General features: G+C 45.7%; 1 long non-coding RNA gene across 3 annotated transcripts in view; it reads right to left on the minus strand.

Moving 5' to 3' along the window:
* Positions 1-402: 402 nt before the first annotated feature.
* Positions 403-14,074, minus strand: part of LOC146871060 (uncharacterized) — a 176,706-nt gene continuing 163,034 nt past the window's right edge. For all 3 annotated transcript variants that reach the window (XR_014980135.1, XR_014980134.1, XR_014980137.1), the window contains one exon: positions 403-988. This is a non-coding gene — a long non-coding RNA (uncharacterized LOC146871060). The remainder of the gene's footprint in view (positions 989-14,074) is intronic.

The raw sequence follows: 14,074 nt of genomic DNA on the forward strand, positions 1-14,074 counted from the left end.
GATCAGGGTGTGTATAATATTCCCACTGCCACGGATAGAGTAATCTCACAGTTACACGCACATGCATACATCATACGCTAGGGCCCATTTCACTACACTAACATACGCTCATATACTCTACCAGCAATAAACCTGTGGAAAGAAAACTCCTAATCACCCTGCATCTATATCGAGGTCGATAAGACCTGGTTTTTGTGACTGTCCTTAAACATAATCTATACAACATATACAGCAATGATCAAAAATGTAAACCCAATAATTGACAAGAAAGAATATCCAACACCATGTTTAAAATTATATTGCTTTATTAAAATTAGTCAAAGGAAATCAATCAGAGTAAATCATTTTCTCATAGTTACCTATTCTAGCTAAATGTCAGAACGGGTCAGGACAAGTCTCTCGGTAAATGTCTCTCAAGACGAAGTCCCTTCAGCATCGATCCTCAGCAACGCAAATTCGGTACGCGGCAAAGGCAAAATGGCAAGTGGCAAAAAACCCTCTCTAGGCTAACATTTCTTATAGTGTCTAAAACAATGGAAAGATACATTGGAAACATAGAAAAGGTTGTAATGTCCGCCGGACCTGCTGAGCAGAGCGAGAAGGAAAGGATGTAACATCGCTACATTTGAAAATCTCCGCTCAGGAAAAGTTCACATAATAAAGACTACGGAACAGGAACCAAGAAATAAAAAATGTATCTTGTTAGTTCTACTTCTCCTCGGCAATCGAGCCACAGTTCAGAGTTTTTCTCTAAGGCTCCTTTGTTTCCCAAGGCTGCCAAGGACATTTTCATTTCACTTGGAGATCTTCCAAAACTGCTGCTGTCCTCATGGAAAGTTTTCAAACAAGCAAACAAGGACCATGGTCAGTTAGCTTCAGGACCATTTCCAGCAGGGGTCTCCCTCGTCACAGTTTTCATATTATAAATCACAGCCAGGCTTACAAATCGGCCATCTTTTCTAGGCCATCATAGGCCTCAATAGACCATCTTAATTAAAAGAGACAAAAACAACGTTACCACAGCATAGTAATTAAACAGTGTTAACCCCACTAATACCCTTATGTGTATGCATCTATCTAGCACTTGCAACATAGAAAAGCATTAATTCGGAAAGCATTTTGTGCTCAAAAATAAACAGCACATAGCAACGTTTAAACATGAAAACACGCACGTTATTTTTAAACAGCACATTTATGCGCACCCACGTGTAACTCTCTCTTGTTAGGACAAACGGATTGATTAATATAAACGCACTTGCACAAGACAAATAATTAATTGCTAGTAATTAATAAAATTAATATGACAAATAGACATGCCAGAGCTTCAAAAGCCAGCGAATTTTCAAACAGAAAACTCTGCTCCAGCACTTGTGCAATCTCTTGTATTTAATATATCGTAAAAGGGGGCCTTATCAGTTCCCACGCCGAATTACTGTGTTCATTCGCTTTTGTGTGGATTTTTTTTTGTTATCTCTCCCTGGCTTCACGCATTTACGCTGCATCTACTAAAGCTGTTCGCACTGTTTTATGGCCCATTAACTGACAAGATAAGATCTCTCTCCACGGAAAATTCAGATAGCTTCTAACTATGCTGGATGCTTGCTTTTCAGGTCTCGGCCTGGCGAAAGCAGCGCATGCGTTGCCCTGCCATGCAGAGGCCTTTTAGAATCGATACAATTCCAGCGTGCACGCGGGGAGACAAACGAGACAAAAGATGTGCACGCGGGGATTGGATGCATTACTGGCGGCGTGATACACTGGGGACTTTTTTTTCACCGCCAGTAAAGGCAGTCCCCGCATGCACAGCTTCTGTCCGCCCTATAATGACGGGCCGTGCTTGTTATGATCAGGCGCGAGCTGAACACTTGTGTCTTGTAAAGTGCTCTTTTTAGTAGTTTGGCATACACACGTTATTGTGCCTGGAATTTCGTTTAATATCAAACAAAAATTTCTTGTTTACCAGAAACGTTGAGTATAAAGAGGCCCCTTTTTAATAATAAAAAAAAGTTATTCATTCTTTAAATGTCAAAACACGTTTCCAAGGCAGTTGCGAAAAGAAAATACGTCTATGTTAACTTGGAATAAACCTAGGGTGTTGCTAGATAACACAGTGCTTCACTCTCTCAGGCTTCAGTCGAGAACGTGCCGGCATAGCTTGTAGCTCTGTTAGAATGAGACACATCCCTCCCAACCTAGAGGCCCTAAACCCAGCACCGCCCCCTTGAAAGCCAGCACGTTGCTGGTTTACGTCGCCTTTAAATTTGTCACCCACAGCAAGAATAAATGCTCTTTTACATGAACACTGTAGCGTGTGTACTCCGGGGAGCCACTAGATGCCAGTATTGCAGCATATTTGCTATGCTGAATTTTATCATTCTTTGCAACAGAGCTCAGCTGCAGCATCTCCGATCATCTCCGTCTCAGAAACAATTGACGCACGAATGATGAAAGTCGCCATACAATGGTTTTGGCGCAGTGTGCCCGCAACAGGCAGAAAATGACACTTTTTATAAGTGGAAACCAAAATCCGGTAAAGCTGGCAAGTGGCAACCCGTTTTTAAAGTGAAGAGCAAAGGGAGGCAGATTTGCAATTATTTTACAGGGAACTTATTCTTAGAACCACACTTTTAAAATACTTTCATAATTGCCAATATGAAAATAATTACATATTATATCGTATGCTGTCTTTGACGCATGAGTTCTTGAGATCCCTGCCCACAAAGACAGTGCAGCATCTATACCAAGTTTTTATTTCAACCTCAAATTAAAAAATGAAATAACACATGTATTTGAAAAAGAAATATGAAAGCACGCGCATATTTGCATATGCATTCAACCTCCAGTAACCTCGCCCCTATTCGGGAAGCTGCTAGACAACGACTAGTGTTCTTTGCAACGTGCGCGCATATTCCAACTCTTTTCTAATTCACCTTGATTGTCGTGTATTTAAAGTTTGCCGGTGCCTTTTAGTGACTGGCAGTTGGTGAAACACAGTGGCTGCCCTGGCAAGTCATCCGCAAACCGAACTGACGCTTTGATTAATTAATATACTTTAACAGGCCACCATATAGATTCCTCACCTTTCGAATTCCCCCAGGCGCAGGACCGGGTCTGGAAACTCTCCAGCAGTTGCTGTTGCTCCTGCGCCTGTTTTTCTTGGTGAGGTTTGATGACACAGTTTATCTGTTTTGATTGCATGATAGGGGTCTGGGCTTTAAGTGGACCGGGTCTCATTGGATCTGAGCACCAGCAGTTTTTATTAAGGAGGCCTCGAAACGGGTCTCTATCGGGCTCTGTTTTGTACCCTGGCACAGGCGGTCCGTTTCTTTTCCGGAGGGCGGTGACAGTAGGCACATCGGTGTGCGCTGCTCACACTGCTCACTTCTTACTAGTGGAGAAGTTATGGCATGACGTCATGCCAGGTGAGCGTTGTAGGGGGAAGGGAATTCCTTTAAAGAGTCATTTTCTATCTCTGGATTTCCCTTCTCTTTTTGAAACTTTGAGCTGCAACATCGTCCTGGTGTCACCAGGGGTTTAAGTGGACGTTTTTTCAATATTATATTCAAGCCATAGTTGCTGCTTATTTATCTTATGCAACTAACAACCATTGACAAAGCCAATAGTCCAGACTTCTTGTAGGTATGATGTTACTTGTTGTATCATATATCTGGATGCAATGACAGAAACCGAAAAATACAAGGCGGGCGGCACACTATGCTAAGCACAGATTTTTAGCATGCATGTTTTAAGCCACGCCCTTATTTACACTGGCCACGCTTAATTGAGCGTGAACTTCACACATAGGTCTGGATGAAATTTAATAGTGTCGGTGAAATCTGCATCTTTTGGTTGTTGTAATTTTGCATTACACAATTTCATATAATTTTTGTCCATGGGAAACTGGTTTATAGTAAGCCTGGGCGTAGTGGGGCTCCGTGGAGCAGCGCGTAGTGTGCCCAAATCTACGCACACTCGCGCGCTCCACGTAGCCCCACTACGCGCCGCCCGCCTCCCGCCCACCCTCCTTTTAAAATAATATCATGCATGATAAAATAATTAAATGTAAAGACTTACCTGCAGCGCGGCGTCTCCGGGGCTCCCTCTTCCTCGTTTCCAACTTCTTGTGACAAATGCGCATGCGCGGACGCCCGCGCATGCACATTTTTTGCGAGAAATGCGCATGCGTGGACGTCCGCGCATGCGCATTTGTCACAAGAAGTTAGAAACGAGGAAGAGGGAGCCCCGGAGACGCCGCGCTGCAGGTAAGTCTTTACATTTAATTATTTTATCATGCATGATATTATTTTAAAAGGAGGGCGGGCGGGCGAGAGGCGGGTGGCAGGCAGCTACGCTTCGCCCTGGCGTGTGCGTAGCGCTGCCTGCTTCGCCTACTTCGAAAACTGCGAAGCAGGCAGCGCTACGTACACTACGTGGGCGAAGTGTAGTATAACGCCCAGGGTTAGTTTATAGACAATGTCTCACCGGGAGATATTATCGGATCGTTACAAACAAGCATTAAAAATGCAATAGGTCTCGACTTTTATTAAGTTAAAGCCATTTGCTTAGCTATACAATACCATTAGCAAAGCAAATGGCTTTAACTTAATCAAAGGCGAGACCTATTGCATTGTCAATGCTTATTATTACTTACTTTTGAAAAGCAGATACTTTAGACTTAGAACTTTTGTGGCATTTCTTATTCATGCCTCAGTGTAGGAAGGTGGATATCTGACTATGGTTACCCCCAAATTTTTGCCTAGTGTCTAGCTGGTTTTTCGACTTAGTTGGCCTGAGATCCTGCTATTCAGGATCTCAGCCTGGCTGTTCTCTCTTTAAAATGGACTCCATGTACCCTAGGTACATACCCAATTGGTTGGATCACCCTGTCAGCCCCTGTACCAGTGTACACTAGGTACCCAGGGCATTGGTGTACCCAAGGCCTGCCAGGGGCTGAAGCATGTATTATGCCACCCCAGGCTTGGCCTAACAATTTGACACAACTGGCTGATCACTCAGCTGGGGTAAGTTGGTGTAATCACCTCTTACTTAGGTGTAGTATACCTACACCGAACCTTAAATGGGACACATGTTAACCTATAAGTCACTCCTATGGCAGGCCTTAACAATCCTGAAGGCAGAGTGCTTGGTTCCATGTGAGATGGTGCTCTGGCATGAGCTGAGCCTGTCTGCAGTGGTCGGAACAACTTCCTTCTACTGTTTCCAGATATCGTCATACCATATACTCTTAAGTGCATTATGAACCTCGCGGTTAAATGCTATCTTTGGTTTGGCTTTATCAAAACATGTCGAGTAAGGTGTCATACGAATTGGAATACTAACCCCTCGCCAATTCTGGCGACGGGGTTAGCATTCCACCCCTCTAGAGGGACACGACATGTACAGTACCTGAAACCCGGGTAAAATCAGACATAGCCTCAGCTCCACAAAATGGAGGCTGCCACCACAGACACAAGTCTGCCCTCCTGCTGCTGGTAGTCCTTCCAGCTTGGGAGGTGTGGACAAAGGGTTTCCTGCCAGGGGAGGTGCATGCACCACCCCAGACAGGATTTTGTGTATTGGTCAGGTAGGGCTTGAAAGAAACCAGACATGCCTGTGGCTCACAAGGAGCCTCGGTGCATATGCCAGTTCAAACCGGTCCTGGGGCACACCAGTCCCGGGCCTGGGGCGAGCTGGACAAAGGATTGGGGGTGTAACCACCCCCCTTCCTGGTCCCACCCATAGGGAGGGACCTAGCAGGTAGTCCGGCCCCTAGAATCCGCTTAAAGGTAGGAGCTGTGTCCTAAGACTTCAGACATCCTGGAATCAACTTGAAACTAAGAAGAAGACGGGACCTTCGACATTCTGCTGCACAGAAGACTGAAGGAAATCTCCCCTGTGGTCAGGGAGTGACCACCTTGCTAACGCAAGCACCATCCAGCGAATCAACGTCTGCTTTGCCGCCGCCTCCCGCCGGAGCCCGAGCCCAGAGACTGACAAGACCTGGACCTCCAGACCTCTCACCGCCCGATCCACAGTCCCTGAAAAGAGGAGACCCGTGGAGGCACCGAGACACGTGGAGCCAGCCATCTTGAAACGACCACGACAAGCTGACAAGTGCAACAACCGAGGCTCCCTCCAAGTTGTGCTTTTGGATCTGAGAAGCCCAACCCTCGAGCAGCATCTGCACCAAAGGTGAGCCCTCCAGCATCTCCACGATCTGCGTGGGGCCCTTCTGCATTTTGCCACTCGACGCGCCTAACCGGTTGCTGGCCGCTGGCTAGTAGCCATCTTGGCGACGAACTTTACAAAATACACCGCTGGTCTGATTGCTCCAGACTGGCCCTTGCTCCCCTCCAAAGGAGCAGTCCCTCTGACCTTGCTGGTCAGAACCATCAGCTTATTTCATCTCCTACAACAATTGCTTTTGCCAAGGCTTGTTTGCTTTGATCAAGTCGCCGACACCGCCGACAGCGAGAGCCTGCGTGGGACAGCTCGTGAACCGACTCCTGGACGTCGTCGACCTCCAGGGACCACGTGGCTGCAGAGACAAGCTACACCTTTCTTCCTGTTTGCACCCGACATTGCCTGGTACCCACCTGGTGCCACGCTGGTCACTGGCTAGTGACTGTGAACACTGTCCCCTCTGCTTACAGGTCTTCAACATCTCTGATCCACTCTTGGATCCACCGCATCTCTCCCGGACCGACCGCCTGCAGCATCTTTGTCCACAGGCTCCACGGAACAGATAGAAGAAACCCGACGCACTTCGAGGCCTATGCACCGGCTTCCTGTGGGTGAGGTAAAGCTGGCACTCCTGTGCCCAAGTGTAGTATTACATCTCTAGTGCCTGTGTTCCAAATCTTGAGTTCCTAGTCCATCCGGAAGATCCTTCTGCAGTAACTTTGTACTTTTTACGCACCCATTGAAACCTATGGGAGCACGCGTGTGACTATTTGCTCTGCACACGCCACCCGTGGACCTCCTGGTCACTAACTGAAGTTAGCTCCTTGTAGGCCCAGCGATTCTAGAGGCCCTAGGCCTTTTCCCTTTTCTGTTCGTGGTACTTATACCACTATTTTAGTATATGGTTCGAGCGGCCACCAGGGCCTATCCATATAAAGTGCAACTTCTGTGTATTCTACTGTAATCTTGTTTGACGATTTGTGCTCCTGTGCTCATAAAGAGACTAGGGGTTACTTTGAGAAATAAATACATATATATTTCCAATATATATCTGTGTGGTGTCCTTTCATTGGTATAAAAGGGGGTTACATTTGGTAAAACAGCTGGCTTAACACGCTTCACGAGTTTAGCCTCAAAGACTGCTTAGCCTACGCTACCACTAGGGCAGCTAGTCCGAAAAGGTTGACTTACAACCACACCATAAGGGTTGCTTGGCATGGTACAAGGTGATCACTTTAACTAGTGAGCATCATATACCAGGCCAACTTCTCACACTCAGTACATTTCTTTGCCATTTGTAGGCATTATCGGATTGTTTTTTTCAACTTATTCTATTTGATCATTATGATCAAATTCTAAATGTTGTAATAAACATTGCACTTTAAAAATAAATGTAATATACAAGAGCTATGCTATATTTTACTACTAAACAGGCAGCCACAAGTGCAGTATCACCCAGCCCAAAAGTTGTCAGAACTCCTCTAAACACATAATATTGCTATATTTTACTTCTACACATTCTATACAGGCAGACACAATTGCAGTTACCTGCAGTTAAAAGGGGCTTGGTTTGAATGCTGCAGGAGGTGCGTTGGCACCTGGGCCAAAAGCTCTGGGACCCCACTAAACTCAGATTATTGATAACATTTAAACCTAAACAGGCAGTCACCTTGCAGACAACAGGGCCATGATTTCAATGGTGCAGCAGGTGCAGTGACACCAGGACCAAAAGCTCTAGGCACCCCACTAAGCACCTAAAGTTGCTAAATTCTACTACTAAACAGGTAGTTACAAGTGTAGTTACCTTGCAGACAACAGGGTCATGATGACCATCCCACATTCCAGTTAAGCCAGCCCGCAATTATTTACCCAGCAAGGCTCAGATCCCACATCAGATATCGATAGGCCCCAATAAACATGAGCATCTCCTGTTTGGAAAACAAGCCATGAAGCAGGAACAGTCAGGTGTGAAAGAGATTAGCTGGAGGCTCGTGTTTAATGTAAAGGCTTTATGGTGTGTCAAGCCCTGATGCTAATCACAGGTGGCCAGAGGACGGGGAACTCGTGAGACCGGACTGACCTGGGGCAGCGGAGCCAAGCTGCCCAGGTCACAGAGAAGTCAAAGAAAAACACATTTGCTCTAAAAGGCTTGTATTTGCTCCATGCTATGTAGCCTATGTGAGGGCAACCATAAGATGGCCACCGCTCTAAGATGGAACCCACGTAGTGATGTATAATAGCGTATACACAGTGCATTCATAGCTAAAACGTTATACAAAGCACTTGTACATACTGCATTAATCATTCGCGGTTCACTAATACCGGGATAGACAGGGGTAGGGCCCTGCCTCCTACGCGGTCCCAAATTCTAAAGTACGACAGACCCTCCTTTTGCCCTTACATAGGCAATAACTATACTCATTTCAATCCGAGTCTAGGCCAATATTCACGAAGTCATGGAGATGTTGCTGTAGCAGCATCCTATTACTTAGCTCGTCCCTCGATACAGGTTTCCTTACACATAATGTAGCACAGAGGCCACATATCGCAGGAGCACACTGAATGCACAGACAGGACAGGAAAAGGATGGCTAAGATCATTCCAATGACCATCAGAACTTACCAACCCCAGGCAGATATCAGTTCCCAGAACCTCCCCACCAGTGACCAATCGCCTTTATCCACGTGTATGGACTCAGATATTTTATGCAGTTTGGAGATAGCTTGATAGACTGTTGGAGCGTTATCCGGTATGAAAATGCAACAACTAGATTGGATAACCTTACATACCCCACCGCGGTCTGCAAGTATAACGTCTAGAACCATGCGGTTCTGCAAAGTCATGAGGCGATCCGCTTGGAGCTCAGCTGTCAAATTACCAAGGGCACCAGCCGTTACATTGACAGTGTATTCAACCACACGAGTCAGCTGTCTCAGGTTCCTACTATTAACCATAGGTCCCCAAAACGGCAAGAAACCCAAGAAGAAGTCTCCCGCTTCCTGACCGGCAGTATCCTCCTTACTAATCACACCTCTCACAACTCTGGTCTTGTGATAGTCAGAGGCGGCAGTAAATGTTGGCGGTAGCAGATTTGCAATATAACATGTGCCCGAGAAATCAGGGGGCAACCATGTATATGCTCGGTCATTGCAGACAAAATATGTACCCTTGGCAGCCAAAAACGCAGGGGAAAACTGTGATGGGAAAGTGTACGTTTCAGTACAGTCACTTCTTCCCAGTTGAGCTCTTGGATTCTGACCATTACCTTGCAAACAGAACCGACCTATGTGGGGTACGACCCAGATTGGGGATGAAATTTTTCGCTGTCTTTCACCCAGACTAATACTATACCCCGTTGCGTTCCACCCTACATAAGCTCTCAATTCTTCCTTGGGTATAGATGAGTATGCGTCGATATCTCTGCTCATATCGGCAACTCCTTTCATTAAGGCTTTATTATTGGTGCTAGGTCTGATGGAACGCGGTTGTCGCGGGGAGTAGACATCTAGGGCAAAGAGAAACATGGTCTGGAATGCCCATGACGATCCATTGTAACTAAATGGCAGCACTAGATAAGGAATACCCTTGTTAATGGTATGTGGCATTAAACCACACACCCAGCAATTGGTTGTATTCTTGACTAGTTGGTGCTGATGCAGGAGCTGAATAAATGAGTTGTTTACAAACTCTGATCGTCTGGCTTGTTCATGTTCAGGCAGAGGGTGAAAAGAGTGTAAGGAGACAGTAGAAGGAGATATAGGCTGTACAGTGGGTGCAATGGGCTCTTGAGAGGAGAAGAATACAAATCCTACAGTAAACACTACCATACTACATAGTATAAACAGGCATAAAAACACAAAACGTTTGCTTTTCATTATTTTACATATTCTTGCTTTAAAGTTCACTTCCTCAGCGGGTCTCTCCATCTTAAAAAACTCCATCCTCTAATCGTGCCGCTCGCGGCGGGTGAGTTTCTTCTGCTAAGGAGTACGCCTGTCAGTCCAGGGAACGCCCTAGACCAACCAGAACCGTTGACCTAACGTCTTCGGCCTGTATCCCAAAGTCTTGGCACCGCGACCCTGCGGCTGAACCCGAATGGTGGTTCGAAAAACAAAAATCAAGAAAGTCCTTCAGATGGGAGAGCTATGGTATCAAAAACAAAAAGGTGAGGAAAAGAATATTTATTTGTCCATAGGCCTTGGTCTCAGATTGTAGTGGAGACGGCCAGGTACTGTTTGATCTTGAAACAAGAGTTCAGGCTCTGTGGTGTCCAATCGAATTGACGGTGGCACAGCTTCTTGCAAAATATCGTCACTCTGTTGTGCTGAAGTTGTGCCTTTTATGCGTGCATCACTACACGGCACAAAACGAGGTACAGTGTCTGTTTCAGAGTCTGCGATACCCTCATGGACCCACTGGTCATACGGCAGAGGCAAAGGGATTCTTTTCACGTGGGCGCCGTGGATCCAGTTCTTCTTCCCCTTTACTCGAACAGCTGATCTTGTAGACAGTAGTACGAGGTGAGGGCCGATCCAACGAGGCTCATCGTTGCTCTTTTCACCAAGACCCACGTGCCAGGGTCGATAGGGTGTCCTGGAGCCTCAGAGGCTGGGGGGAGAGTATCATGCACCTGTTGGTATAAAACACGCAGTTTAACCGTCAAATCATACAAGTAATCAAGCAGTACTGGATGCTCTATTTCACTGAATTTTGTAGGTCTTGGCACACCCCATACATTGGCCGGGCGGCCAAAAACTACCTCATAAGGACTAAGTCCCACTCGTGAGTGCACGGTCATTCTTGTGGATAGGAGTGCTAAAGGCAGAGCGTCAGGCCATTTAAGACTGGTGCTCGCCTGGATTTTGGCCAATTTAAGTTTTAGAGCGCCGTTGTAGCGCTCTACTAATCCAGCTGATTGGGGGTGATTTGCAGCGTGGAACTTTTGCTTTACACCTAGTCCCTCACACACATTCTTCATCACCTTACCCACAAACTCACTTCCATTATCACTCCACACCATTCTTGGCATTCCAAACCTGGGGAAAAATTCTTTCCCAAGGGCTTTGGCTGTGGATAGAGCAGTATTATCTTTTAGGGGATAGGCCTCTATCCATTTTGAAAAAGCGCAAATAACCACCAATACATATTTCAGGTTGTTGCACCTTTCCATGTGAATAAAATCTAGCTGCAAAACTTCAAATGGATATGATGGAGGCGCAAAATGACCAGCTGGAGTTGGGGTTCCCCTACCAGGGTTGTACTTCAAGCATACCATACAATTCTTGACCACATTCTCTGCACACTTGGGAATTCCAGCATTCTGCCATACTGGAGCCAACAACTTACAAATTCCTTTCATACTGATATGTGCCATTCCATGTGCCATAGTAACTACTGGAAGCACATATGCATCAGGTAACAACCATCGCCTATGTTCTGACAAATCAACCCAACAACCATTCTCATCCAACTTACCCATTCTTTCTCTCCACTTGCTCAACTCTTTCTCTGTGGCTTCAGCTTGAAGGGACTTTACACTTTCTATGGTGTTTTCAAACATTCCAACATCTCCAACCCATCTTGCAGGGCCTGCGACATACATTCGAGTCTTCACATCTTTTGCTGTTTCTTTCGCGACTGCATCAGCAAGCGCATTACCACGACCAACATCATCAGTGATTTTCTTGTGCGCACTGCATTTCATAATCGCAACTTGCAACGGTAGGGTCAGTGACTCAAGGAGATCATTCACCAACTTGCCATTCTGAATCTTAGCTCCATGCGAAGTCAGGAACCCACGTTCCTTCCATAATCGCCCAAAACTGTGGGCCACGCCAAAGGCGTACTGGCTATCCGTATATATATTCACTTTCATTCCTTCAGACAACACGCATGCTCTCGTAAGGGCAATCAATTCTGCTGCTTGAGCCGAATTTTGTGGCACACGTGCAGTTTCCACAATCGTGTGCAAAGTAGTGATAGCATATGCAGCAGTCGTATCACCATTCGGGAGCTTGAAACACGACCCATCCACCCATAAGGTACCATCACACTCAGTCAGGGGAGTATCTTTGAGATCTACTCTCCCTTTCGTCTCTTCTTCTGTTCTGAACAGACAATCATGTTGCTCAATCTCATCTAGGTCTGCTGGAATTGGTAATAATGTAGCTGGATTCAACGTGTTGCATCTCTTTATGTGTATGTGATTAGCTAACAGTGTCAGCTCATATCCAGATAATCGCGCACTAGTTAAGTGCTGCGTCTTGGTCCTGTTTAACAATGTGTCCACAGCATGTGGAACCATAACAATGTATGATCCATTACTAGGCCAGCAGACTGTCGAATAGACATAGCTGCGGCAGCTGTGGCTCTCAGACAACTTGGCAATGCCCTCGCTACAGGATCCAAGGTTGATGAAAAATATGCGCATGGACGCGGTCTGTCGCCAAAAGGCTGTGTTAACACGGATAACGCGCAACCATCTTTCTCGTGAACATACAATGTAAAAGGCTTGCTGTAGTCAGGGGTACCCAACACAGGAGCTGAACATAATGCATTACGCAATTCCAAAAAACTTTTGACACTCTTCAGACCATGGGACAGGATTCGGTGTGTCTTTGCATGTTAATGCTAACAAAGGTTTTGCCAACAAGGAAAAATTAGGAATCCAATGCCTACAGTATGAAGTAATGCCCAAGAAAACACGCACTTCTCTCTGTGTTCTTGGCACACTCAACTGTGCAATGGCTTGAATTCGTTCTGGGGTCAGTTTCCTTCCCTCCTTCGATAAGAGATGACCTAAGTAGGTCACTTCTTGTCGACAATATTGCAGCTTTGAGAGAGACACTTTGTGATGGGAGGCAGACAAATGACGCAACAATGACAAGGTAGCGTCTTTGCAAATCTTTTCAGTATCCGCGGCAATTAGCAAATCGTCAACGTACTGAATAAGGATAGCGCCACTGGGTAAAACCAGTGCATCAAGCTGCGCTTTTAAAGCCTGACTGTATATTGATGGACACTCACAGTAGCCCTGGGGAGCGCGTTTAAAGCGGAAGCTGCGACCTCCTAAACTAAAGCCAAAAATGTCTCTGCTCTCCTCTGCAATTGGGATGCTAAAGAAGGCATTCTTTAAATCGATCACTGAGAACCATGCAGCGGAGGCTGGAATCATGGTTAACAAGGCAGTTATATCAGGGACAACTGGAAACTGTGGCACAACAATCTTATTAACCTCTCTAAGATCAATCACAAATCTGTAAACAGGTGGCTGTGAAGGGTCCGTTCGTTTTAAGACAGGTAAAACCGGACTATTGCAAACGTTGCCTCTGGTCTCTTCAATCACACCCTTTTAATCAAATCGCTGACAATTTCTAACAACGCTTTCTGACCTTCATTGGAGATCTTATACTGGGGAATACGTGGCAATCTGACATTGGCCTTTAAAGTTTACCACATATGGCGGTATTTCCAAGAGACCCACATCATTGGGACCAGTAGCCCAAAGGACATCCGGAAGGGATGACAATTCAGGTGGCATTGCATTTTTAGACAAATACATTGGGGAAATCACTTTCTTACCTAATGTAAGTTGTACTCCTGAGGGAGAACAATACAGCGTGGAATGCGCTCTTTTTAGCAAATCTAATCCTAACAAATTCTCACCACAACCTGTTAGGATGAGAGGTGCTTTTAGCTCGCAAGGTCCAACAGAAAGAGACATAGGACTAGAAATCGGGTTCCTAACTGGGGCGCCAGAAAAACCTACTGAAACATTCATTTCGCCAGACAAAGGCGCGCCAGGGAGTTTTTTTTTTTTTTTTAAACTTTTTTTTCGTTTTGAAAACAAACAAGTACATTTCAACCCCCCCTCCCCCCGACATCAGAGATA

The sequence above is a fragment of the Triturus cristatus genome, chromosome 1_1 (assembly GCF_964204655.1).
Source record: "Triturus cristatus chromosome 1_1, aTriCri1.1, whole genome shotgun sequence".
NCBI classification, from domain to species: Eukaryota; Metazoa; Chordata; class Amphibia; order Caudata; family Salamandridae; genus Triturus; species Triturus cristatus.